The sequence below is a fragment of the Acinonyx jubatus genome, chromosome A1 (assembly GCF_027475565.1).
Source record: "Acinonyx jubatus isolate Ajub_Pintada_27869175 chromosome A1, VMU_Ajub_asm_v1.0, whole genome shotgun sequence".
In the NCBI taxonomy this organism is placed as follows: Eukaryota; Metazoa; Chordata; class Mammalia; order Carnivora; family Felidae; genus Acinonyx; species Acinonyx jubatus.
Window position 1 is genome coordinate 102713950 of NC_069380.1, and position 25387 is coordinate 102739336.

The 25387-nt window shown below is 40.9% G+C and overlaps 1 long non-coding RNA gene across 1 annotated transcript in view; it reads right to left on the reverse strand.

Moving 5' to 3' along the window:
- Positions 1-1421: 1421 nt before the first annotated feature.
- LOC128315023 (uncharacterized) overlaps positions 1422-25387 on the reverse strand; it is a 180725-nt gene continuing 156759 nt past the window's right edge. The window contains exon 3 of the long non-coding RNA XR_008297405.1: positions 1422-1700. This is a non-coding gene — a long non-coding RNA (uncharacterized LOC128315023). The remainder of the gene's footprint in view (positions 1701-25387) is intronic.

The following is a 25387-nucleotide window of genomic DNA, read 5'->3' on the forward strand; positions in this document are numbered from 1 at the left end:
TAGCACGTCAGAAGGAGAATATTTTTTATGAAAAGCCTATTGGCATTTGTTCAGAATATTTTCTTTCTTAGAAAGACATTAGATGCCAAGAAAAACACTAGGAAGTTTGGCATGTACCATCCTTTCCAAATAAACCCTTAGAACATGCAAATGCTGTCATACATCCTGGGAAACTGACTTTTGTGTCAGTTACTCTGATACATACACAAGAGGTTAACAGGATCTATGGACTGCTTGGGGGGAGAGGAGTGCTAATCGTTTACTGACTGAGATAGTGATCAGACAGGCAAATATACAATAGCCATATTCACTGTGTGGATTCACCATCTTAATTATTCCAAGGCCAAAAAAGCCAACAAGATGGAATGTGATGTGTGGAATACAAATGCCAGAACGCTAAACCAGAAGGAGGCTGGAGTTGTGTTGAGAAGAGGAAAATAGAATAAATGGGATAGCAGATTAGATTACTGCCTGTCAGCAAAGCTCATGACAGCACTGGCCACCAGCTGTGGAAATGCCACAAACGAATGGCATGCCATCCTCAACCATCACGCTCGGCCCTTGCCAAGGCTCCTGTCAACACACAGCTGGGCCTCTCTTGGCAAAGTGGTTGATGTCCTCTCTCAATTTATTAACAATTGCTTCATTTTGGTTGATTCTAAGGATGAAATCATTCTACCATTTTTCATAGCTGATGAAATTAATTGCTGAATTCAGACTCTGGGGGTTATTTTGCCAATAATTTCTTGCCCAGATTTAAGATAATACCCATTTTCAATGTGACTGTTCACAGAGTCGAATGATGACTGTGGGTCACACATTTCAGCCTCAGTATGTTACACCCTTTAAGAGGTAGTACTTGGCATGGAGTGAGTAGAAGCCAATGCAAATGGAGGGAAATCAAAGCAAATGTTACAAGTAAACAAGAACAGTAATGATAATAATGTTTAAAAAAACTCTCTCTCTCCCTCTGCCCCTCTCCTGCCTGCTCTCTCTCTCTGTAAAATAAAAAAAAAATTTTTTTTTTTACATTTATTCATTTTTCAGAGACAGAGACAGAGCATGAGTGGGGGAGAGGCAGAGAGAGGGAGACACAGAATCCAAAGCAGGCTCCAGGCTCTGAGCTATCAGCACAAAGCCCAACAACGCAGGGCTTGAACTCATGAACCGCACAATCATGGCCTGAGCTGAAGTCGGACGCTTACCCGACTGAGCCATCCAGGCGCCCCCCCCCAAAAATTTTTTTTAATTAAAAAAAAAAATGGGCATCTGGGTGGCTCAGTCGGGTAAGCGTCTGACTTCAGCTCAGGACATGATCTCGTGGTTTGTGAGTTCGAGCCCCGCGTCGGGCCCTGTGCTGACAGCTCAGAGCCTGGAGCCTGCTTGGGATTCTGTGTCTCCCTCTCTCTCTGCCCCTCCTCAGGTTGCACTCTGTCTCTCTCTCTCTCTCAGAAAATAAACATTAAAAAAAATTTTTTTTAAAACAATATTAAGCCAGGAACTTAGTAAGCACTTTATTATGCATTATCCCAGGCAGCCCTCACAGTAGTCCTGTGAAATAAGTACAATTATTTTCCCTACTTTACAAGAGCAGGAAACAGGCCAGGATGAGACACAGCTATCTGAACTGTATATCTATTGTTGTTTTGGAGGAGGCAGCAAAGCAAAGTGTTCAATGTTCATAGCATCCTTATTTGAAACTGCAAAGAAAAGAAAAGGAAAGAAAATGGAAATAATCCAAATGCCCGTCAACAGTAGAACAGTGTGGTACATATACAAAGGAATGGTATTCAGCGATAAAAGGTTATGAACGATGATGTTATAAAACAACATGTGTGAATCAAACTAAACATGCTGCATGAAAGAAGACCAAACAGAAAAAAAAAGAGTACATAAAAGAGGATTCTATTTATACAACATTCTAGGAAATTCCGACTAACACACACCAACGAGAAGCAGATCAGGTGTTGCCCATGAAGGAGAGGAGGATTGCCAAGGACACAAAGAAACCTCCAGAAGTGTTAAGTGTGTCCATTATCTTGATGGTAGTCGCGGTTTCACAGGTATGTTCATATACCAAAACATCAAATGTTGCCCCATAATGTGAGTAGTGTATTGGGTGTCTATTAGACCTCCATAAAGCTGTTTCTTAAAAACAAGCCAAAACTGCCATGAAATGTCCCTGACCCATGTGCTTCCCATTTCCCTTTGGCTTTGGATGACTCAAGACAAAAGACATGATCCTGCTCTAATATGGCTGAACCTTGTGACTCTCCAAGAAATACTGGCAAAGATTCTAAAAGGCAGAGCATCTCAGCATCAGACTTCACCCCAGAGAGCAGTAGGAAGAGACTAACGGCATGGAGTACCAATGCTAAGCCAGATTGTTCTGAGACATGTTTTGCTGGGATTCACTGGGAAATTAGCTTTGCTCCTTGCTTCCCTTGGACTGTGGAAGTGTGCCTTCAATGACTCTCACCGAATTCACAGTTCCCAATTCATCCCGTACCCAGAAAACCACATGAATCTCAATTACACGCAAGTTCCTTCATGAAATACATGGAAAGTCAAATTTTAAGAGTCATAAAATCATCATCTTCTAACGTTATCACACTATATAGCTCCCTTGATTGCCACTGAGTGTGTAAAAAGAAAATCAGGAGATCTACATCTCATACCAATTTGCAGTGCATTTCCAAAATGGCATATGCTGGGTCACGCTGACACTTAAAAGAGAGAGGGTGGAATGAGCCACAGAGAGGGACTTGCACAGCCTTCGGTTTGCTGAGTCAGGGGCTGTTGAACACCAAGTGTTGTGGGACCCATCTGTACACACTACAGGGATTTGGAGCTGGGTTAGCTTGGAGGCATTTGACAGAAGCCAAGTACCTACTTGTTTAAACCCTATTCATTACTGCTCTGCTTTTTTCCTATGCAATGCAGCATAATGAGCCTGAAAGTCCATGCTCAGGGCCTAGAGGAGCATAGGAGATGCAAAGAAATGAAACAAGACAAGATTCTTCCGAAGGAGCTGAAAAAAGACGGTAGCCCTCCCCCACTCCCCTCCACGAAGGAAAGCTCATGCAAAGGTTACTTTCCTTGTGATTAAGAGTCTACACAATTAAAATTTTTAAGTGGCTGATTGAAGGATAATGTAGCAGATTTTATTCAGCCGAGTATACCTCAAGGGAAATTCAGCTTTCCTTTATTACTTCTACCGCATGCATACATTTTCCCTTAGAAATAAAAATTAAACCTTTGCACAATTGCTTCCAAATGCATTTTCTCTTGACTCTAATAATGGTTTTCATGAAACATCTGTAGCAAATTTAAATGTTCCTTTTAAAAAATGCATAGAGTTATCAAGAAACTGATGTAAAATATGAAAATATGTAAGGCTGAATAAACATCCGTTGTTAACCATCCATCTTCTAAGAACCAAAGGGTGCCCACTGCTCCTTGCTATTTATTTACCTTTCAGGTGATTACCACTGTCATAAGCATTCGAGAATATATACAGAGGGAGGGGGGATGACAATCTCAAAAACAGTTTATTCTTTCTCTTTTTCACATGCTCACAGTTCCTTACGGTGCCAACGGTAATGAGAAGTTAAGATGATTTGCTGAAATCCTGAACTTCCTATCTGTTGAGGAGCTTCATTTATTTTTGTAGGCTTTGAAATGTAAAATAAGTAGGAATAAGGGAAGGTCTGAATGACTGCTGGGAGGTGGTTAGACGTACAATGCCAAGGCTAACATTTGGTGAATACCTCCTACTTCCCAGAGAGTTCACCCTTTAATATCACCCTGCTCCATGCACTTGGCATGTTGTCTTTACCATTTAACAGATACCAAAACTAGGGTTCAGCAAGGGCAAGCCACCTGCCCACAGCCCGGCTAGGCGTTAAGTGACAGCGTCATGAACCAAAGCCAGGTCTTCATGAAAGGAGCTCACATTATTTTCCAAGAGAGAAGAAAAATAAATTATGGAATATTGAACTGAAGCATTCTAACACTGTCCACTTTCATATAGAAACATAAGTTTGATTTACCTCAGTGAGACCAACTTTAAAAAAACATACCTCTTTAAGAATAGTTCTATGCCTCAATTGCATCTAAGTTCTGCCAAGCTATCTAGTGACACGTGATCTTTTTTGCCTCATCCGACACTTGATGAAGAGCCTACTTGTTACTTTCCTTGCCATTGTGCCCCTGGAAACCAAGCTTGAGATTTGATTTTTATTCTTTTATTCTGTCCACTATTCCATTATGGATCTGAAAACAACACTTGGAATGTTCACATGTTGAAGAGGAGTATTTAGATCTAAGAAGATGTCAGCAGGAAAGAGGTTACCACAGTGTATTTAATGACATACAAAATCTCTTCTATAAAGCTCTAGAATTAGCAAGTCCTTTTGGGTGAACTTTCTTATCCACCTACGCACATTTAATTTTACATCCTCACTACATAATACATTCATTTATTACGCATACCCACTGCACATTTTCTCATTTGATGATAAATATAGCACTTATTATTTGGCTCTCCTTCAAATTGGCTTATTGAAGGATGTTTCAAAGTTAATAACTCTATCTGAAATAAGACCTGCTTACTCACCTAGAAGAAAAAAAACGATACACGTGTGCACACGCATGTACACTCATAAATTCCCCAACTTTTGCACCCATGTCCTGATATTATCATGCAGAAGAAAAATGTTACAAGATTGGAAAGTTTAAAACCCAAAATCATCACCAATACACAGAAATGATGCCATTTATGTGACGTCAACTACCGGCTTAACATTCTTCCCTGCACTTCATCCTAGATCAATTCACTTAATCCTTACAAAAATCCAAAAAGATAATTCATCATTATTTTCCCTATTTTACTGATGTTGAAACAGAGCTAGAGTAATCAGCACAAGACCACCTGTAGGAAATACAGAAAACAAATCAAAACTGAAAGGGACTCGTTCTAGAGTATGAGGGGTTTTTTGTTCCTATAATTTGCTACCGTTCTCACCCACTAGTACGAATATAACCTAGAACTAGTGAAGGCAGCCAATTTTTACAGTAACTAACATTCCTGACGAAGTGGTCTGCGGTATTCCAAATTATCAACCTCTAACTGAGCTTTCGTAACCACCTGAGCTTTGGTAACCACCTGGTTACCAGCAGTAACCACCCGAGTGGAATCGTGCAGTAAGACCTCCTCCCAAAAGTATAAGTAGTGTTAAAGTCAAAAAGATAACAAAAATCTGTCTCCTTTAGGTCTCTGTCTACTCAGTGGATTTCCTTTTATGCTTCGGAAATGTACATGCTTACGCACCCCAGATATGAAAGATAATAAGAGAACATTTCTGCTGTGAATTACTTGAAAACATTATTTCTAACAAAGTGTTCCTTCGGGAAACACAGGAGCTTGCTCATGTCAATCCATCTGGGTTTCAGTCTACCTCAGAAAGGTGATGAACAACTTGAGCCTTTATTTGCTCTGGATAAGTTGAATCCTTTCAGAGTTAGGCAGTGCCCATAGACTCTCACTGAGATTTTCATGTTGTGAGCAAAACGCAATGGATCCTTTGTGCTCCAGAAAAGAAATTTGTTATCAGACTTGAGACACCTGGCTACATTTCCTAGACCTACTTGTTCCCCTGAGAAACTAAGGCTGGAAAAGTTACATTCACAATGTTTTTGTTGCCTATAATATTTTACCTCATTGAAAGTTGTCCCACATGAAAAGATTTCTTTTCAAAAAGGTTGTTTATGTCGTGGTTTTCTCATTCTTGAGTACTCACTATGTGCAAGGTATCACATTAGACACTATAAATAATAAATAACAAGGATATAACAATAAATCAAACACAGCTTCTTTCTATTGAACTCCAAAATTACATAATTCAGGATAAGGGAAACGTTTATATATTAAACATCTGAGCCAGAAGTAAGTTTTAAAAATTGAATTATCATAGATAAAGAAACTAGTTTAGGGGCACCTGGGTGGCTCAGTTGGTTAAGTGTCTGACTTTTGGTTCCGGCCCAGGTCATGATCTCATGGTTCATGAGGCAAGATCCAGCCCCTGGTCGGATGCTGCGCTGACAGGGCATAACCTACTTGGGATTCTCTCTCTCTCTCTCTCTGCCCCTCTCCTGTTCGTTCTCTCTCCCTCTCCCTCTCTCAAAACAAATAAATAAACTTTAAAAAAAAAAAGAAGAAGAAACTAGTTTAACCAGAAAGGATAAAAAAGCACCTCAATGTAATACTGTGCTATCTGGGGCACCTGGACGAGTCACTTGGTTAAGCATCTGACTCTTGGTTTCAGCTCAGGTCATGATCTCGCTCGATCAGGAGATCAAGCCCTGCATCAGGCTCTGTGCTGACAACTCAGAGCCTGCTTGGGATTCTCTCTCCCTCTCTCTCTGCCCCTCCCCTGCTTGTGACCTCGCTCAAAAATAAATAAATAAGCATTTAAAAAGAAATAGTGTGCTCTCCGCCTTGACACGGTGCTGGCCACAGTACTGAGCTATTGCATTCACTCCCGACAACACACCTATGAACTAACTCTTGGTGTTTCCATCTTACAATTAGAAAGTTACGCGAGTTGCCCCCGTTGCTGGCCGATCACAATACTAAAGTAGGTGGTTGGTCTCCTGGCCCCCAGGCCATTGGACTTTTCACATTCCACCCCACTCTTTGGGACTGGGAAGTGAGAGAATATACACATTTGCTTTAGCAGGACGCCTGGCAAGACTAAATGTCTCCCAAAGAAGAAGTGGTGAGCACGGCAGCCATGGCAGCAGAACCAGAAGTAGATCCAGCATCTGACTCCTCCACTGTGCAGACAGTAACCACCAGGATGAACCAGCCAACCGCCGCTCCCTCTTCCACACAAACGCTAAAGGTCAGACTTCCCACTGCCAGTGTCTTTTCTTCATTTGTCCTTCTTCCTTACCATGCTATCTGCACGAAACAATTCTCGTTCCTTTCTTCTTCCTACCTCATCTCTTCCCACCCCACCTGATAGCTTCTGCCGGTAGCGACCGAGGTATCCCTCCAGAGATTCTACAGTGACAACTTGAAGAGTTCAAAGGAGCTGAACACAGCTCCTGAACACAGAAATAAGTTTTAGCAACACGGTTCACCTCGAGGTTCTTTCTTTGGCATTATACAGAAATGACTGTAGATGAAGGAAACACAATACAAAGAAGTAAAATAATTTATTTTTTATCAAGTTTCCCTGATAGCTTGGCTACTGCAAAAAAGAGAACAACTTTCATAATAAAGTCTAGCTGTTGTGCATGTGAAATATCCCCTCCCAATGAGCACTGGGTGTTACATGTAAGTAATGAGTCACTAAATTCTACTCCCGACACCATTAGTACGCTATATGTTAACTATATGTTAACAAATTTGGATTTAAATAAATTGTTTTTTAAAAGAAATGAAAAAATAAACAAATCAAACAAACAAAAAGAAATATCCCCTACAAAACAATTCCTCTTCTCCAGGATGCGAACACACAGATTTTACACGTAAATAAGGACTATTGACTTAAAGGAAGGAATTTGTTCCTACTTTAGCTTCATAGTCTCTCAAGGTCGGGAATCCAACCAGACAGTATTATTTGTTCAAAATGTAATCTGGACCTCTGATGACCACTAACTTTTACCTCCTGGTATAAGCAGGGGCCTTAGATCCATGAAGTCAATACATACAGCAGTGTTCGACCACGGCAGTCCCCGGCAATCACTCAATTCACTGAACGAAGCAATTTGTGTCAGATTCATATGGCTTAGATTTATTTACACAGATTAAACGATTGAGGGTCATTTGATGTTCAAGCCTTATTCTGAGGATGGCACATAATTCAGGAATGCTGAATCAGAAGAGCCATCCCTGGGGACTCATTCTCAAGAACCAGGGTAACATGTATCTGCTTTGTCGATTTCCATTTAAGCAGAATTAGAGGTTACCTTACCCGATGCTCTAGACGCTAGTAATGAACATGCATTTCCCCCTATGAGTATTATAATACATTCAGCAGAGGTCCAGCTCTGACACCCAAAAGGCAGCAACGTTATATCACTGACAACATGCTTTAGCACCCATTTTCACTTATTAGGCTTCCACTGGGGTAGCTTATGTTTTATTTTGTCTTCCTCGCATTTTCCAGTTGGAGCTGGAGAGCTTCATTTTTTGTGTAAGCACTGTCATTTTTCACACAAGGTGTAACAATAGCTTCTCATGGATTCTGTGTAGGAAGGGACTCAAATCACACTGGAGTCTTATTGTTTTCCCAACCAGTTTCTGGACCAAAGAGCAATATTCTCGGAGTCTAACAGAACTGCACTTTTCATCCTCTTTTTCTTTATATAAATAAAGAAATACATATATAAGTGTTACATATACTTAATATAAATTATATACAATATATAAAATAAGTAAATATATATTTAAAGTTTAGTTATTTTGAGATAGAGAGAGTGAGCAGGGGAGGGGCAGAGAGAGAGAATCCCAAGCGGGGCTCAAACCCGTGAACCGTGAGATCGTGACCTGAGCCAAAACCAAGAGTCAGACACTCAACCGACTGAGCCACCCAGTTACCCCACCTTCATCCTCTGTTTCAAATAGCTTCCCCACCAAGGACTACCCAAATATATGTTCCCAGCCCCATGTCACTCACGTATGCAATCCTACCCACTGTGCCTCTGGACAATTTTTTCCAATATCCCCTTGTCCAAGCCCTCCATTCCCGCCTCCAAAGCTTCTCCATGTGGCACTTGCAATAAAGAATGAAATAACATTTTCTTAAATCCCTTTAGATGCCTGGGTACATTCTTACTCAGGTACTTCACAGATAACATGTTTTGACTTGAGGCTTAAACGTTACAAGTCAGTTGGTAGCTGGCCAAAGAGAAATAGTGTTCTGAAAGAAGAAGAAAAGAAGGGAGGGAGGGCAAGAGGGAGGGAGGGAAGGAAGAGAGAAAAAGACCGTTTTGGTAGAAATTAAAGGTGAGCAAAGAGAAATGGCTTTAATCACCTGGGAAGGAGGATAGCAATAATCATAAGGAAGAGATACACAGACCTCTTTGAGAGCTTTCACCTGAGACAGGCTAATTTCATGCACTTTAATAGAGAAATTCTCCATCCAGAACAGTATTTGTCTACTAAATGGGGAAAAGGTGATATAGCAGATACTTGCCAATTTCCAGAAGACTTGCTTACATTTAAGGAATTCCCCATATTATAAGTCCCAATGGGAGACAAGACCAAACTCCAGACAGATGCTGAAAATTCTAGGTAGGGTACGGGCATGCGCCCTGGGCCGCAACTTTGAAATTGGAAGGCAGTGGGCAAAGATACAGAATCTATGGGGAATTCCCACAGGTGCAGAAGGGGAGTGAACAGACCAGCTCCTCAGGCAGCAAGGACAGGGAGATACACAGCAGGTCTAATGCAGAAAAGGCAGCGCCCATTTTCTCCTGCAATCTGCTCACCAGGTCTGTTCTATGATACTATCTTGGGCATTGTTTTTCCTAGCTGCAGAGCCCCAAACTTGTTTTTGAGCCCTCCTCTTGGTCCTGTAACTTACCCAGTATTCATGTATAAAATTACTTTTCTGCCTAAACCAGTCAAGCTGAGAGAGTGTATAACTTTGAATAGGGAAAGGGTTAACATTAGGCAGGGAGAGATAAGGGACCTTTGGGGAGGCAGACTGCAGGTACAATTGGGAGGCTGAAGAAGCAGGGGCGGGGGGGGGGGTGGTTGGGGTGAGGAAGATAAATGTATTCCAGACCCACCTGGGCCGGGTGCCATGGGTGGAGTGTCACAAACTTTCTGATAAGGTCCCAGTAAAAAGTCAGGGACAGAAATCCTCACTGGCTACCCATTCAGGACCCCTCTCACTCTTGAGAGCTTTGTACTTTCCCTCAATAAACTCTATCACTTTGCTTGCTCTCTGTTGTCCGCGAGATTCATTCTTCGACTCCGTGAGACAAGGACCAGCGTCTCTCCCACCCTCCTGTCACAAATTCACACAGGATGTCTATGAAATATACATATGTGGGGCGCCTGGGTGGCGCAGTCGGTTAAGCGTCCAACTTCAGCCAGGTCACGATCTCGCGATCCGTGAGTTTGAGCCCCGCATCAGGCTCTGGGCTGATGGCTCAGAGCCTGGAGCCTGTTTCCGATTCTGTGTCTCCCTCTCTCTCTGCTCCTCCCCCGTTCATGCTCTGTCTCTCTCTGTCCCAAAAATAAATAAACGTTGAAAAAAAAATTTTTTTTAAAAAGAAATATACATATGAAATTACATATGAAATTCCCATTACTCATGAAATTCCCCACTCTAGTGTAACAAATTCCCATAATCTTAAAACTACATAGAAGAGAACAATGCCATTACTACTACCCAGGCCCACTATTTTACAGATAAGGAAACCAATACCCGGAAGGGTTAAGGAGATCCCCAAGGGTCAGCCACCTAAGAGAGCAGAGGGAGGACTAGAATGATGTCTAGTTAAATGCCCTTCCCACTACACCATGCTGACACCATCTGGATTACTGGGGGTGGTATTTGCTGTAACAGACTGCTTTTGTATTGATTGGGTTTGGTGTAGTCTTTAGAAAGATCATTCTAGGTCTGTATTTGGTCTAGGTCTATTTGGTTGATTTATCTGCATTTCATTATCTGTTATTAGTATTGAGATAGACCATGATGAGGACCTCAGAGAAAGGTAGTTAACTAAGAGAAAGGACTCAACAGAGTGAGGACAGGAAGAGTGAGGATATGGCAAGCGAGTTTACGCTATAACACTCCCTGGTTTGGAAATACAGTTTTTAAAAAATTTTTTAATGTGTATTTATTTTTGAGACAGAGCATGAGTGGGGGAGGGGCAGAGAGCGAGGCAGCCACAGAATCCAAAGCAGGCTCCAGGCTCCCAGCTGTCAGCACAGAGCCCGACGTGGGGCTTGAACTCACAAACCACAAAACCGTGACCTGAGCGGAAGCCAGATGATTAACCGACTGAGCCACCCAGGGCCCCCTTGGAAAATATACTTAATTAAAGCAACATCCTTTAGAGTGGTGCTGCTTAGCTGGTTTTGTTGCTCTGGAGCCCAGAACTGGGATGGAAGCCAGTTCACAGATACATTTATCTATTAGTAGTTAAAATATTTCCTCAACTCTGGACCACGTGAAGAAAACAAAAGGATTTTTTTGAAAGAAATGAACTCAGTATACAGTAAGAACTATCTACTTGTACAATTAACCTAAACACAACAATAGGTAGCAAAGTTTTTCCATCAAGTCAAGCATTAATTTCTGACTCTGATACTTTGCAACAGTTCATAATTTAGCCTCTAGCTTGGATCAGTTTGAAACACCTCCTTCTTGAATTGTCCAGTGTTGTAAACGCTCATCTGCATGTGAATGCGTTTTTCTCTCATGCTGCCTTGGCTCTATTATCTTCATATATCAGGGCCATAACTTTTTGTAAAATAAACGATCCCTCGCTAGGCCTAGTAATTGCTGAAATTCTTTGTAAAATGCTGATATTGCAACAGGATTCCTCAGGAGATTTGCTTCTCTCCAAGACACTTTGCAAAATGCAGGGCACTTAAACACTACCTTTCTCTGGAATGGCTTCACTGACCTGAGCATTTTGTGCTCTAACTAATCTACACCTTACTTTTTTTATTTTTCATTTTGTGGCATGATAGGAAAGTGGAGAGTCTTGCTTCCTAATCATTCTTTGACAAGTAACCTACCTTTCTTGTTAGCAGTCAAGTTGAAATCAAATTCACTACCGTGCAGCAATGTGGACTTCACACACACACACACACACACACACACACACACACACACACCAGTTCACATCCAATATCAAATGGCTTACAAAGCCAAAACAGGGAGTCTACTGGATTGCCACATGCTTTATCCCAAGTCGTTCTTGAAACTCGATCTTTCCTCTAAGCAGAAGGTATTTAGTCGTATCTCCTTGAAAAATCCAATTTTAATGACTTCCCCTTCTCTTTCAAAATAAGCTGAACCCTCGGTTCACTTCCAACGTACTTTAAAATTACTCCAAATTATCTACATTATAGAGGATCTATTGTATGGTTTATCCAAACTATAAATAATCTAAAAATGACACATCCTGCGTTTTATAATGCATTACCTTTCTGAAACCAGATTACGGCATTAATTATATTTGGCTTCAGCAAATATTAACATTTCTTTACATGCCCTAAGCCCAAACATCTAAGTAAGAGACTTGAGTGTAAGCCCCAGAGAAAGCCAAACTTAAAGTTTAAACCACTCACAATAACTTACGGAGCACTTAACCCCCACAGGGAAGGTCAGCTTTAAGGCAGCATTTGTTCTGTCCTCTGGATATGGTGGTCTGTCCCTTCTACCTCGACTTAGATGATCCTAGCTAGCCTTGCAGGTGGCATAGTCCCTGATATGCACATAAACTGCTTTTAATGATATATTCGAGGCTCTCAAAGTAGATAATCAAGGTCTAGAAATGCTATTATTTTAACAGCTGCAACACCAACCCTCCGTGAGTCGCTTTCTGTTTGCTTTTGACTAAAGTCTAAGGGTCCAAATGTTTAAAGTCTGGAAGGTGGGAGTGGGGCAAAGGGAGGCAAAATTACGTTCACAGCAAGATTCCTGAAAACATCAAAACACTGTCTGTTCTTGCCTTTTGTGAAGTCAGACCCTCAGCTGTTTGTTCAGGTTTCCCTACCAACTTCATGATGAATGAGGTTTTCCAAGGGCTTTTCCACACAGCACTGTTATTTCAATGGGGTTCAGTGAGTACTTTAAACAGATGAAGACAAAGAAAGCCAGCCATATAATTCAGTGTCTGATTGCTTTTCCACATGTCAGCGGTGAAAAGTACAACTGTGCCTTGAGCAGCTCTGAGTGGCTGCCTGATTGAATCCAGTAAAGGCTGATAAATGTTGGAATGCTCTTTCAACACAAGAAAAATAGCATCTAGATGGAATACTGTACTAACGCATTTTGCACCTTACCAGAAAAACCTAGAAATCAGGGCTTTTCACCATGGAGCGTGACAAAGGAGAAGGACATTTCCCACCCCCACTCCCGGCCACATCATCAACATCTGGAGGACGAGAGCTGACCCACATTTTTTTTTTAACTTCAAATGATTTTTTTTTAAGCAATGACTGCAATTATGGCATGTAAGCAATGGGGTGTGAATTTAGAAGCAAATTAATTTAAATAGTGAGTGTTTCCAGACACAAAATTTTAAAAGATATCGTGAAGAATGAACAGAAAGTTTATTCGTCTTTAATAACACATTTTCTACTGACTGGGGAAAGAAAAGCGTCCTTGTTTTACTCCACCTTTGCCGGGACAGGGTGAGAAAGAGACACAGTACTAAGATCCATATGGGCTATGCCTTTGGAGCCCAAGAAATCTCTCTGCCTCTACAAATAAGAAAATCTGATCATACCAAAGCAAGTTGACCTAAAGTAAGAAATAAAGAACAGTATCAAACCTTGGGATACAATGTAGCAAAAAGAAGAGGGAAGCCCTGGGTTGAATATTGAGTCACCTCCATGACAGCTGTAGAAACATCACCTCTTGGCACCTCTAAACCTTCCCTTGAGAGTAATTTTTGCTTATCTATTGCTTTGAAAGAGTTAGTGCAAAAGGCCTTAAGTAACACATCCATGAGTAGAAGCTTTCCCTAGGACTTCCGGGCACAGTATATTCCATACAGCTAAATAACAACAGCTCACAGTAAAATTACACGCAATCAATAGTCTGTCCACTGATCCAAATACCCCAGGGGCCCATTTCTGAAGATTTTATTGCATATATATTCCTGGCGTGCGTATGGTACAGCCTATTGATTCACACACAGCTGTTTTTCTCCTGTTAGTGCATGATTATTTTCAAGTGTTTTACTAGAACAGATGTTTTAAGAGCATGCTGAGTACACGTCTTTCCTCAACTTTTTTATTTACAGACACAGCAGACTGCCACACTGCTGTCCTTTTGATACTGTAGGGGGAGGGGTACAATCAGCAATGTCAGTTTCCCTCAACACTGTTAAGCAGAGGCACTTCTGACTAGTTCCCCCCCCCCACAATCACTGCTGGAAGGGACCCTCTCTGTCCCTCTATCACTTGTTCATCCTCTGATCCTTTCTCGCATTAGACTGTTTGAACTTGGTTCTGCCACACTGAGACTATTTAAGCTGGAGCAAACGGAAAACACCAATGTCCTACATAGAATGCAATTTTCTCTGTTGGGTTTGTACCTGCTCCAAATAGGTGAATGTAGATAACAGCTTATTTCCTGAGAGCCAACATGTACTTCTGCTTGAACCTACTGCAAAGTCAATCCCATATTGGTGCTACAAAAATCTGTTGCCATGGAAAATAATATTCTGCCACACATTCATCACAAGAGGCTGCCAGCCTAGTCAATTTTGCATCAGCAGAATGTACATAGCCCTAAGTGGAAAAGTTTTCCCACCTAAAGAAAGTGATTTCAGGTCTTTTAAGCATGGAATACAGATGGATTTGTGCCTTTAATAGGATATTAAATGATTCTCCAAAGTATCTTAGTAGGTAAGTAAAGGTATTTTTCTGAACCTCCCTCCTTACCAGTGTATAAACTGCTTCTTTCGGGATTAACGCAGTTGTTCAAGTGACTTTAGAATTTTTCTAAATTTAGAACATTTGAGGCAGCTAACCTGAGGTAGGAAGAGAATGATTATCCTTTTCAATTTCTCTCTGCCCATATAGACCTGGGCTTCCTCTTCACAGTACTTAAACTCAGTACAATTTTATTTGTTCCACAACCGCATCTTCAACTCAGAGCTTTAGGAATCGTCAAACGTCACATCCAAATAGCCATTTCATGTCAATCTCCCTTTCACGGCAAACCAGTCAGCTCACAGTCAATAGTTCAATCAACATTAAGAGAGGTCCGGTTTTAATTTGTGTACTCCGTTATGTGCTGGGGACCTTGGTGGTAGGAGACATGGCCATTTTCTGGTAAGAAAGAAACACATTCAGTAGATCGTTGAACAACAAGAGCCTTCTTCAGAGGACAGCACCAAGGACACTAGGGAAATATTCATTTTCTCTCCACAAAAATGAATTAACTCACTTTGTGTAAGAATTTCTATAGAAGGGGACCTCTCTTTTCCCCTTCCATTCCACTGAATACTTCTGACCAAGAAAGAAGGACTAGCATTGGTGAAGACAAATGTTAATTACCAAAACAGTATAACAAGCTGGTAAACGAAACTTTTCCTGCAATCGAGGCATGTCAGGTGAAGCATCAAAGCTGAGGACACTAGATGAGGAGAAATTCCTCTTTCTAAGAAGAGATGTTAGAGTGTTCTTAGAAAGTGGTAGAACTTGACTATTGGTGGCCATCTCCCACTTCTAGCCCATGTAAGAGAAGGCTAGAGATTCATTAAAGAGTTTATTTAAGGGAATTTATGGGGGCCCCCGAGTCACTCAGTAGGTTAAGTGTCTGACTCTTGGTTTCGGCTCAGGTCATGATCTCATGGTCCGTGAGATCGAGCCTGGCATCACACTCTGCTGGCAGCGTACAGCCTGCTTGGGATTCTCTCTCTCTGTCTCTCTCTCTTTCTCTCTCTGTCTCTCTCTCTCTCTCTCTCTGTCTCTCTGTCTGTCTGTCTGTCTCTCTCTCTCTACCCCTATCTCACTCACACTCTGTCTCTCAAAACAAATAAATAAACTTTAAAAATAATATAAATAAGTAAAATGAATTTACAGAAGTGAGGGTGCTGGCATCATACTCCCCTCTGCTCCCCATAAGTGTTCAAACTGTAAGAAGGGAAGTGACTTCTCACTAACAGATAGCTCTTTGATGAGTATATCAAAGGCCAACCCTAGGCCACCCCTGAAGTTGACTGCAAGAAAATTCTGAACACAAATCCCTAGATTTAGGAGAAATTCACTAAGTAAAGACTAAGTACCATCTCATTAACCTTTAGAAGCATAATTACAGGAAGCCATCTAAGGCAAATGGCAATGACAAAAATGATCACTCCAGGGCAAAAAGGGAGCACAGCATTTCTTCAAACAGGAATAAATTTGCAATTTCTGCAGCCAAGGGACACCTTGGAGAGTACCAAGGCATGAAAGGCCCAAAGGGGACTCACCTAAGAAAGTTAACTGTAGCAAAGTGCTCCCCAGCAGGAAGCATCTACAGTATACAGCTGGGGTTGGGGATATATGAGGAAGGTCACTATTTTCATTCATCCACAGGAGGGAACAGTAGAGACGGTGGAGGAGGAGAGCAGGAGGTCAGCATCTATGCAGCAGAAGGGTATAGAGAAGGAGTGAAAAACAACTCAAAACCTTGTAGGTGTCTGTATTAGTCAGCATGGGCTGCCATAACAAAACACCATACGCTCGGTGACTTCAACAACAGAAATGTATTCTGGGAAGCCCAAGATCAAGGTGCCAACCGGTTTAGTTACTGGTAAGAGCTCTCTTCCTGGCTTACAGATGACCATCTTGTCACAGCATCCTCACAAGGTGGAAAGAGAGAGGGAGCTCTCTGATGTCCCTTCCGATGCAGGCACTAATCCTATCATATCAGGGTCCCACCCTAATGACCTCATTTAACCTTAGTGACTTCTGTAAAGGCCTCATGTCCAAATATAATTGCATTAAGGGTTAGGCCTTCCACATGTGAATTCTGAGAGAAAACAATTCAGTCCACAGCAATTTCATTAAAAAAAAAACAAAGACTATAAGAAGGCATCTGACGAGAGCAAAACTATAGGCAATGTCTACCCACACACAAAATATCTTAAACAAAAGAGGCGGAGAGAAAAAGTGAATGACTGTGTGCTTAAATCTTCTCTAAGGAAAGGAAATGGTAAATTATCTACAAGTTAAAAAACTTATCAGAAGGGAAATGCATTAGAAAAGCAATCACAATGAGGAAAAGAGAAAAAAGAAACAGGGAGCATGAGCCTACTGTGTTCATAAGAAACTATATAACTAATTGAATGCATATGGAGTCTATGGTTGATTTATGGTGGGAAATAAATTTAAATATAAATGCCATGTTAAAACTGATGAAGGATCTTAAACTTTAAAACTTCAAGTTTGTAGAATGCATAAGTATGTAGAAAAGTTTAAAATAAAACTGACGTGAAGGAAGAGAAATTATAGAAAGGAAAAATTAAAATGTGCATGTACTGCATTTATAAGAACTTGATTTATAACCAAATATTTGAGGAAAATGTGTTGGCTTTCTTGAAAGAATAAAAGAATATTTAAATATACTAGATAAACGGGCTGGTTATTTATTATAAACTCTAAAATAGTCTGTGCTTCTTAAAGGAAGAAAAAACTACAGCGAGATATGAATTTAAAGCAACGAAGTTCAAGATGGTAGAATCCGCGTATGCTTTTGCCTCTTCTCCTTTGAAACTCATTAAAATGGCAGTTAAAAAAGACACAAGGAAGTAAATTCATAAAAGTGCTGAGAACATATGGGACATCAATGGACCAGATATTTCTGCAGATTTCTGGATGACAGAGTAGGGAAGAGAATGGTACTATGTATACATGAAAGCAGAGGGAGCCATCACTCAAACCATGATCAGAAGGGAGGGGTGAAGTGGGAAGTTCATTGTGGAATTCTCCAGAAAGAGCAAGTAAAGAGAGAAGGAGGACCAATTGCCAAAGTTTTTAAATGCAATAACATGGATAGAAAAATCAAGTTGAGACATGCTTCGGACTATAGAGCACAAAGGACAAAGAAATTGAAAATGTGAGCAAAAAGATAAGAGACATATAAAATCAATCCAGGTTGGCCAGCATCTGATTAGCAAAAATCCTATAAAAAGAAAACAGAGGTACAAAGGAAAAGATTCCATTTTACCCTGATGAGTGGCCTGGGGGCATGTAATAGAATCCAAAAGAAAAGAAATGGAATCCTAGCACACTGCATATCTTCGACAGTAAAAAATAATTACATACTTATAGTAATATAAAAGATTGATTATTTTTAGCCTCAAAGGCAACAAACATAGGCAGAGAGCACCGAAAGTATGGTTGTAATTGCAGAACAAAATGTAAATGTTATCAACCTTGACAATATAAAAGCAAAAATTAAATTGAAGGACCGTAGGAAGAAAAAAACCTGAAGAAGAGGCAGGGGGGAGGGGGAAGGGACTAATGTTCTCATCCTAGAGTAAAATCAAGTCAACTGACTAAAGTAAAGGGAACAAGAGAGAGGATTGTTGATATATTTTCTAAAGTTATGAAAGGAACCAAAAGTAAAGCTGAAAATACTAACGTAACTACCAAAGTTCAGGAAAAGGGTGAGGGGGCCAATCATCGTCTCTCACAGCAGGGAGTAAGAAGAAACGCTCCAGTCATTAAATTAAGAAATAGGGGTTGATAATTTTTTTTTCCAATAACTACCAGAATTTCTTTTCATGCTGTCTCTTTGTCTCTGTCTCTCTCTGTCTCTCTATCTCTCTCTCTCCCTCTCTTTTCTTTTTTAGAGAGAGAGAGCATGAGAGTAGAGGGAGAGAAAGAGAAAATCCCAAGCAGGCTCCTTGCCCAGCACAGGGCTCGATTCCAGGACCCCGCGATTAGGACTTGAGCAGAAATCAGAAGTCAGACACTCAGTTGACTGAGCCACTCATGCGCCCCCTAGAATTCCATTTTAATGGTCAACAGAGATGCTGGTGGAAAGGAGCCTGGGAGTGTGAGGTATAGAGCAGGGTGATTTCCCTCGTCATCGTAAATTCGTCTGTATTCCTGATTTCTTACTTTGTGTTCATATCACTTGGACAAAAACAAATACATAAGAACAAATTCACCAAAACTTAAGTATTAAGTCAATGCCAACTGTCTCCATTTTCCAAATGCTGAGCGACGTCAAGGCCATGGCAAGAAGTGGGAAGCAGATTTTAACCTTGCAAGAAACTGACTGAAACATAAAACAGCCAAGGTAAATAACTCAAAAGAGATGTACAGGAACTGAAACGAAAAAACATCTCGTATCCTGTCTCCTTTCTCTCTCCCTCTCTCTCTCTCTCTCTCTCTCTCTTTCTCAGAAACCCAACAGAATTTGCACATATGATTGTCCTCCTGTATCTACTGAGACATACAACACACAGTAATGACTACTTCTTCATAGATTCAAATAACACATTCTTGGATAAAAATTAATTCATTCGAACAATAGGTTGTGTGTTCAAAGACACACAATGTGGAACAAATGTGAAACATCTTTTTATCAGCTTTCCCAAATAAAATTATCAATATAGGGAAATACCCCAACGAGGCTACACCCCCAAGACACCTGATTCACCAAAGTGTGGGTTATCAAAGTTTTTCTTTTTAAGACATTTGTTTAATGTTTATTTATTTTTGAGAGAGAGGGAGACACAGAATTCGAAGCAGGATCCAGATTCCAAGCTATCAGCACAGAGCCCGACAGGGGGCTCGAACTCACGAACTGTGAGATCATGACCTGAGCCAAAGTCGGAAACTTAACTGACTGAGCCACCCAGGCACCACAGCAACCTTTTTCTACAAAGGACCAGCTAGTAAATATTTTAGACTTTGTGGCTTATACTCAACTCTGCCATTGTAGCATGAAAGCTACCATAGACAATACACAAATGAATGGGTGTGGATATGTTCCAATAAAACTTATTTATAAAACAGGCTGTGGGCAGTATTTGGCCCCAGGGAGCGGAAGGATCAAGGACACTAAGACATTTTCTAATTATTAAAAGGAAAGCACATAGTCCATAATGGAAATCACCTGTGCTACCAATATAATAACAAACAACATCCCATCAATTATTGCTAGATGTTAATTCCTGTTGTTCAAATACCTTTTGTTCAAAGCCAGGGAGGCTACTTGAGATTTAGTAAGATTTTTATAAATCTGGTGGAAAAAGGGCTAAAGCATACCCACTCCATTCCTCTTTCCTCCCCATTATTCGGACAACAATAAAATAAAAACAATGATAAAGTTGGCTCTCCTGGTAAGGGTCCCTTTTAGATAGCTAACATACTCGACCTCCTATTTCTCCATGAAATTGAGAACGCCCAATAGCTTTAACTGTCTATTCCTTTGTTACATGTGAAAATATTGTTAAAGGAAAAACACCACTTCTTCAACAGCAGTTGGCAATGACACCTAGCTTTAGATGGCTCGTGAAGGATGTTTCGTGTTTCAAATAACTGACATCGGGTAAACATAAAGACTGGCACCTGGTGGGGTGCCTGGGTGGCTCAGTTGGTTTAACATGCAACTCTTGATCTCAAGATCCTGAGCTCTAGCCCCTGGTTGGGCTCTGTGCTGGGCATGAAGTCTACTTTTTTTTTTAATGTATGTTTATTTTTGAGAGAGAGACAAGGGGTAAGTGGGGGAGGGGCAGAGGGCGACGGAGACACAGAATCCAAAGCAGGCTCCAAGATCCGTGCTGTCAGCACAGAACTCGACATGGGGATCAAACTCACCAACCATGAGATCACAACCTGAGCCGAAGTCCTTCAAAAAAAAAAAAAAAAAATAGCATCTGGCAAGGATATTGATGGCTTGCTGAAAAGTGGATAAAAGCAAGATTCAAATATCAAATCAGCTTCCACATGAAAATCCTGATTATATTTGTGATGGCTGTGAGCAAAACAGGGTCCCAAATAGAATTTTAGATAGCATTAACGATATGGCCAAAAAGGATGAAAAATCACAAGTGACAAAGAAAAGCACATTTGCTATGTGACCAAAAAAAAAAGGGGGGGGGGGGGAACAAAGGCTATCTTCCAACCACACAAAGAAATCCTCAAAACTGACCTGGCAGTTCCTATCAGATACGACATGATTATAATTACAACGTCCAAGTGCAAAGGGAAAAAAAAAAAACAACAAAACAAACAAACAAAAAAAAACCTTACAAATCACAGCGTATCCAAGATTGAAGGAGATTGACAACAATAACCCGTGGCACATATACAAGAAATTTAATTCTAACTAAAATGAATATCGTACAACTGTGGAAGACAGGTTTGGAGAAAGTGTATTTTGTTTTGTGTTTTGTTTTGTTTTGTTTTGGCAGCTTTAGAGAATCAGCAGGTCAGGAACAGATGTACTGAACACACACCTCAGTACCCACAAGCATGTACACGAACAAAGCCAGGGAGGCTACTTGAGATTTAGTAAGAAGATTTTTATAAATGACCGGTTCTCTCTGCAGCCACTGCAAAGCCTTCCTAGGCAAAGGATATGTCCCAATTCCAACCAGAAGAAAAATACAGGATCCACGCACAAAGTTTATTTGTTCCAACCCCGCCCCAATCTTCACAGACACCTTTTAATCAACATGCAAATGAGACAGGCTTCCCAGCAACATTACTGGTTCCTTATGTAATTTTAGCATTAAAATAATGGTTGGCACCTAAAAACCATTCCTTAGCCCAAAAGCTTTCAACATCTGAAAATTGTATGAGCTCTACTCAGCTGAACAGACACATGCATTATAAGAAATAGGAAAGACCACCATTGTAAACAAAGGCTTCTTTTCTGAGGGAAAAAAAATGCAAAGGAAAAGTATGTCTAAAGGAACACCCAGTCCCCTCTCTTGTCACTCCTGCCTTCGCTCACTGTGTTCAGGTACACACAATGTCCTATGAACTGACCCACATTCTTGGTATTTCTTGATCAAAAATCGCCCTTATCGGGGCACCTGGGTGGCTCAGTCGGTTGAGCGTCCGACTTCAGCTCAGGTCACGATCTCGCGGTCCGTGAGTTCGAGCCCCGCGTCAGGCTCTGGGCTGATGGCTCAGAGCCTGGAGCCTGCTTCCGATTCTGTGTCTCCCTCTCTCTCTGCCCCTCCCCCGTTCATGCTCTGTCTCTCTGTCTCAAAAATAAATAAAACGTTAAAAAAAATTTTTTTTTTAAAAATGGCCCTTATCAAAGTCTGGGGTAACCAGTTAACAATCTGAGAAGCTATTTCAACCAAATCTATCACTGACCATTAAAGGAGAGTATGTTAGCCCTTCCTAAATAACAAATGCATTTACTAGGAACCCTCCATGCTGTGGGCTGGTGGCATCCTGTAGGTCCTGTGACCGAGCCGATGGGAAAAATAGCTCAGGGCAAAGGGGCCTTAAGCATCCATGGAGTCACTCCATCTATTCCATTTTCTAGCTCCTACACAGAGACCAAAAATGTCCATTTAAATGGACTCTGTTCGGTGATTCAGATGTGATCTGATGTGCCTTCAAGAAACTTATGATGAGAACTTAGACAGGCAAGATAAGCCAAATACGTAAAATAGATGAAGGACACATTATTCATATTTAGTGTAATCCGACAGCTGCCTTTTCCTTACAGCCTATGTACTAGGCTCTGCAAAGCACATGAGTAAGGGGAAGGGGTCACACGTTGAGGACCCAGCAAGAGACACAAAGCATAAAAGATTTCAAAGGAAGGGAAGATCACCTTAAGGAAACCAGGAAAGCTTTCATAGAGAAAATGGCACAGATGAGCCTTGAAAGATAGGTGAAATTTCAATGGGTTCAGATCTAGAAAATAAAAAAGAGGGAAAATCCAGGCAGTAAGAATAACATGAACAAAGGTGAGAGGTAAGTTTTGCACATCACAGCAGAGAGTTTCAAACCATTAACATATCAAACATCTCCCGTGAGTTAGCCACCGCATCAGGTGTTAGAAATACAAAAATTAACCAAACATGAGTCCCTGTCTTGAAGTACTCATAGCTGGGGTACAAACATGTTGGATCCTTGATGGATGAGCTCAGAGAAGAGGATGAGAAGCATTGTGATGGCAGACACGCGGAGCAACACTGCACAAGGGACGGAGAAGAAGGAAAAGACAAGGTGAAAGGTTAAGAAGGTAGGACCTGCGGAAGAACACTTGGAATTTTCATTTATAACAAACTCAAAGGTCCTCATAAAGACTTTGTAAAGGTTTGAAAATGAAAGGATCAGCGATCCATTAGGAAATGACCAAAAGATATGGACAGCTCACAGAGGTGAAAAAGGAAATAGCCCTTGGAAATAATAGATGCTTCCCCTGGCTGTTGATAAGAGACGTGTAAGTTAAAACTGCACTGGGGCGCCTGGGTGGCTCAGTCGGTTGAGCGGCCGACTTCGGCTCAGGTCATGATCTCGCGGTCCGTGAGTTCGAGCCCCGCGTCGGACTCTGTGCTGACAGCTCGGAGCCCGGAGCCTGTTTCAGACTCTGTGTCTCCCTCTCTCTGACCCTCCCCCGTTCATGCTCTGTCTCTCTCTGTCTCAAAAATAAACGTTTAAAAAAAATTAAAAAAAAAAAACTGCACCAAGATCCTGTTTCTCGAAAACCAGATTGACCAAAAAAACCAAAAAATCTTACGCTCGACAGGCCAGAGTCCTGTTTGCAAGGTTGTAAGAAAATGAGCGCTCTCATATGTTGCTGGAGGGAACGCAAAAATGGTAAGCCCCTCTGGAGGAGAATATAGCAGTATCCAGAACACTTAAAATTACACTGGTGGCTTGCATTAACTCCATTGGTCAGTGCTCTTCTAGATCTAATCATGACTTGACAAAATATCTGGAGGGGAGAAGGACATATTGAAAACACCCAAGGATACAATTAGCCAGATTCAGTATCAGTAAAATTCTCAGAGGCAAATGATTCCTGTTCCAAAATAGATGGCATGAACGGGGGAACTGAATTCAGACTGATTCCTGAATAATTCTGAGGAATTATCATTAATGCTTAGATGTGCTAATGCCATCAGGGTTATTTTTTAGGTTTTTATACATTAGAGATCCACACTGAATTATTTATAGTTCAAATAATGTGCAGTCTGAGATTTGCTTTCATCGCCTAAAAAATAAAGCATGGGGAGATAGGAAAATCAAAGCAGCAAAGTGTTGACCATTATTGAAACTGGCTGATAGGTAAACAGGGATTCATTATACCATTTTTGCTACTCCTGTAGATATTTGAAATTTTTCAGTGTTAAAAAGTTTTTTTAAAAAGTAATTACTGAAACATAACAGTATTATCTGGAGAGTGCCATGTCTTCGATGCTAAAAGGGAAAGCTGAACACCAGCTTCCAGTACTGCAGAAAGATGCAGGAAGAGAGAAGTCAGTAAAACTACTGGGCTTATCTATTTCTAAGACAATTACAGTCTTATAAAAGGTGACAGATAGAAAAGCCAAAGTGCAAAAGCCTGAAAAAAGTGCTCAAGGGGATGAATGGCGAAAATAGAGAGAGACAATTCTTACAAGGTCTTCAAGCCATTAATGAAAAGACAGAAATGTGGTGTAGAATACAAGGAAGCATCACTATGAATAGTAATTAAGTACCACAGTATCACTAAGTCAATCACATAGTTCCAAAAGTCACCAAATCTTCAGAAGTGTTATAATATGGAAATGGCACTAGGTTAGGAATCAGAAAGTCTAGATTCTCATTTCAAACATTAACTGTCAGAGCATATCCATCAGTAAAAAAAAAAAAAAAAAGTATTGTTTTGAAGATACATAACTACATGAACATTTGGGTTCATACAGGAGATTTGGGATCATCCTTTCCTCAAGGTATGTCAGAAGCGAAGAGGTAGGTTATGGGCTATGAAAAAAGAGCCAAGAGAGTGAAATTCAATGTCTTGTTCAACCAGTCGGCTCTGGGCACAACCATCATCTCTGCTTTTACGTGAGCAACGAGTTGGAGGGATTCCTCAAACCAGAAACAGAAACAAGTAACCAGACCCAGACTGAAGCGTGAGTCTGCCTCCGGTTACTGCAAGGAAGTAATTTATTACCATCGGGTTATGGGGAAAGCTGGCGCTGACTTGGTCCACATGTCCCCTACTGTGATCTCCAGATGTTAGCTAGAACTGCTGTGCACCATCAAAAAGTTAAACAAGTCTGAAACATCTCATGAATAAGCTTGAGGCAAGTTTAAGGGAAAAGGTCAAGTGTGAGGACAGGAATTCCTGGGGCCCACAGCTCTAACTTGTAAGCTCTTACATCTGATGCCGAATACCGTGTAACAGAAAGCATATGATCAATTCGTTTATTCAACAAACACTTACTGAGGCCCTAACATGCGTTCTACTCCAGGCTGGGTGTTAGAGATGGAACAGTAAAGGTTATTCACCGTAACAGCACTAATACTCAGAACAGTATAAATACATTTTGAATGCAAGGGGGAGTTTACTTACAGGTGAGGAGGACCAGAAGAATCATCATAAGCCAATACAAAAATATCTTCGTGACTCAAAAGGAGCTGATCTGCTTACCTACACCTTGGGAGAAAACCAGGAAGCAGGTTCTAACAGAAAGCAATTACAAACAAACAAAC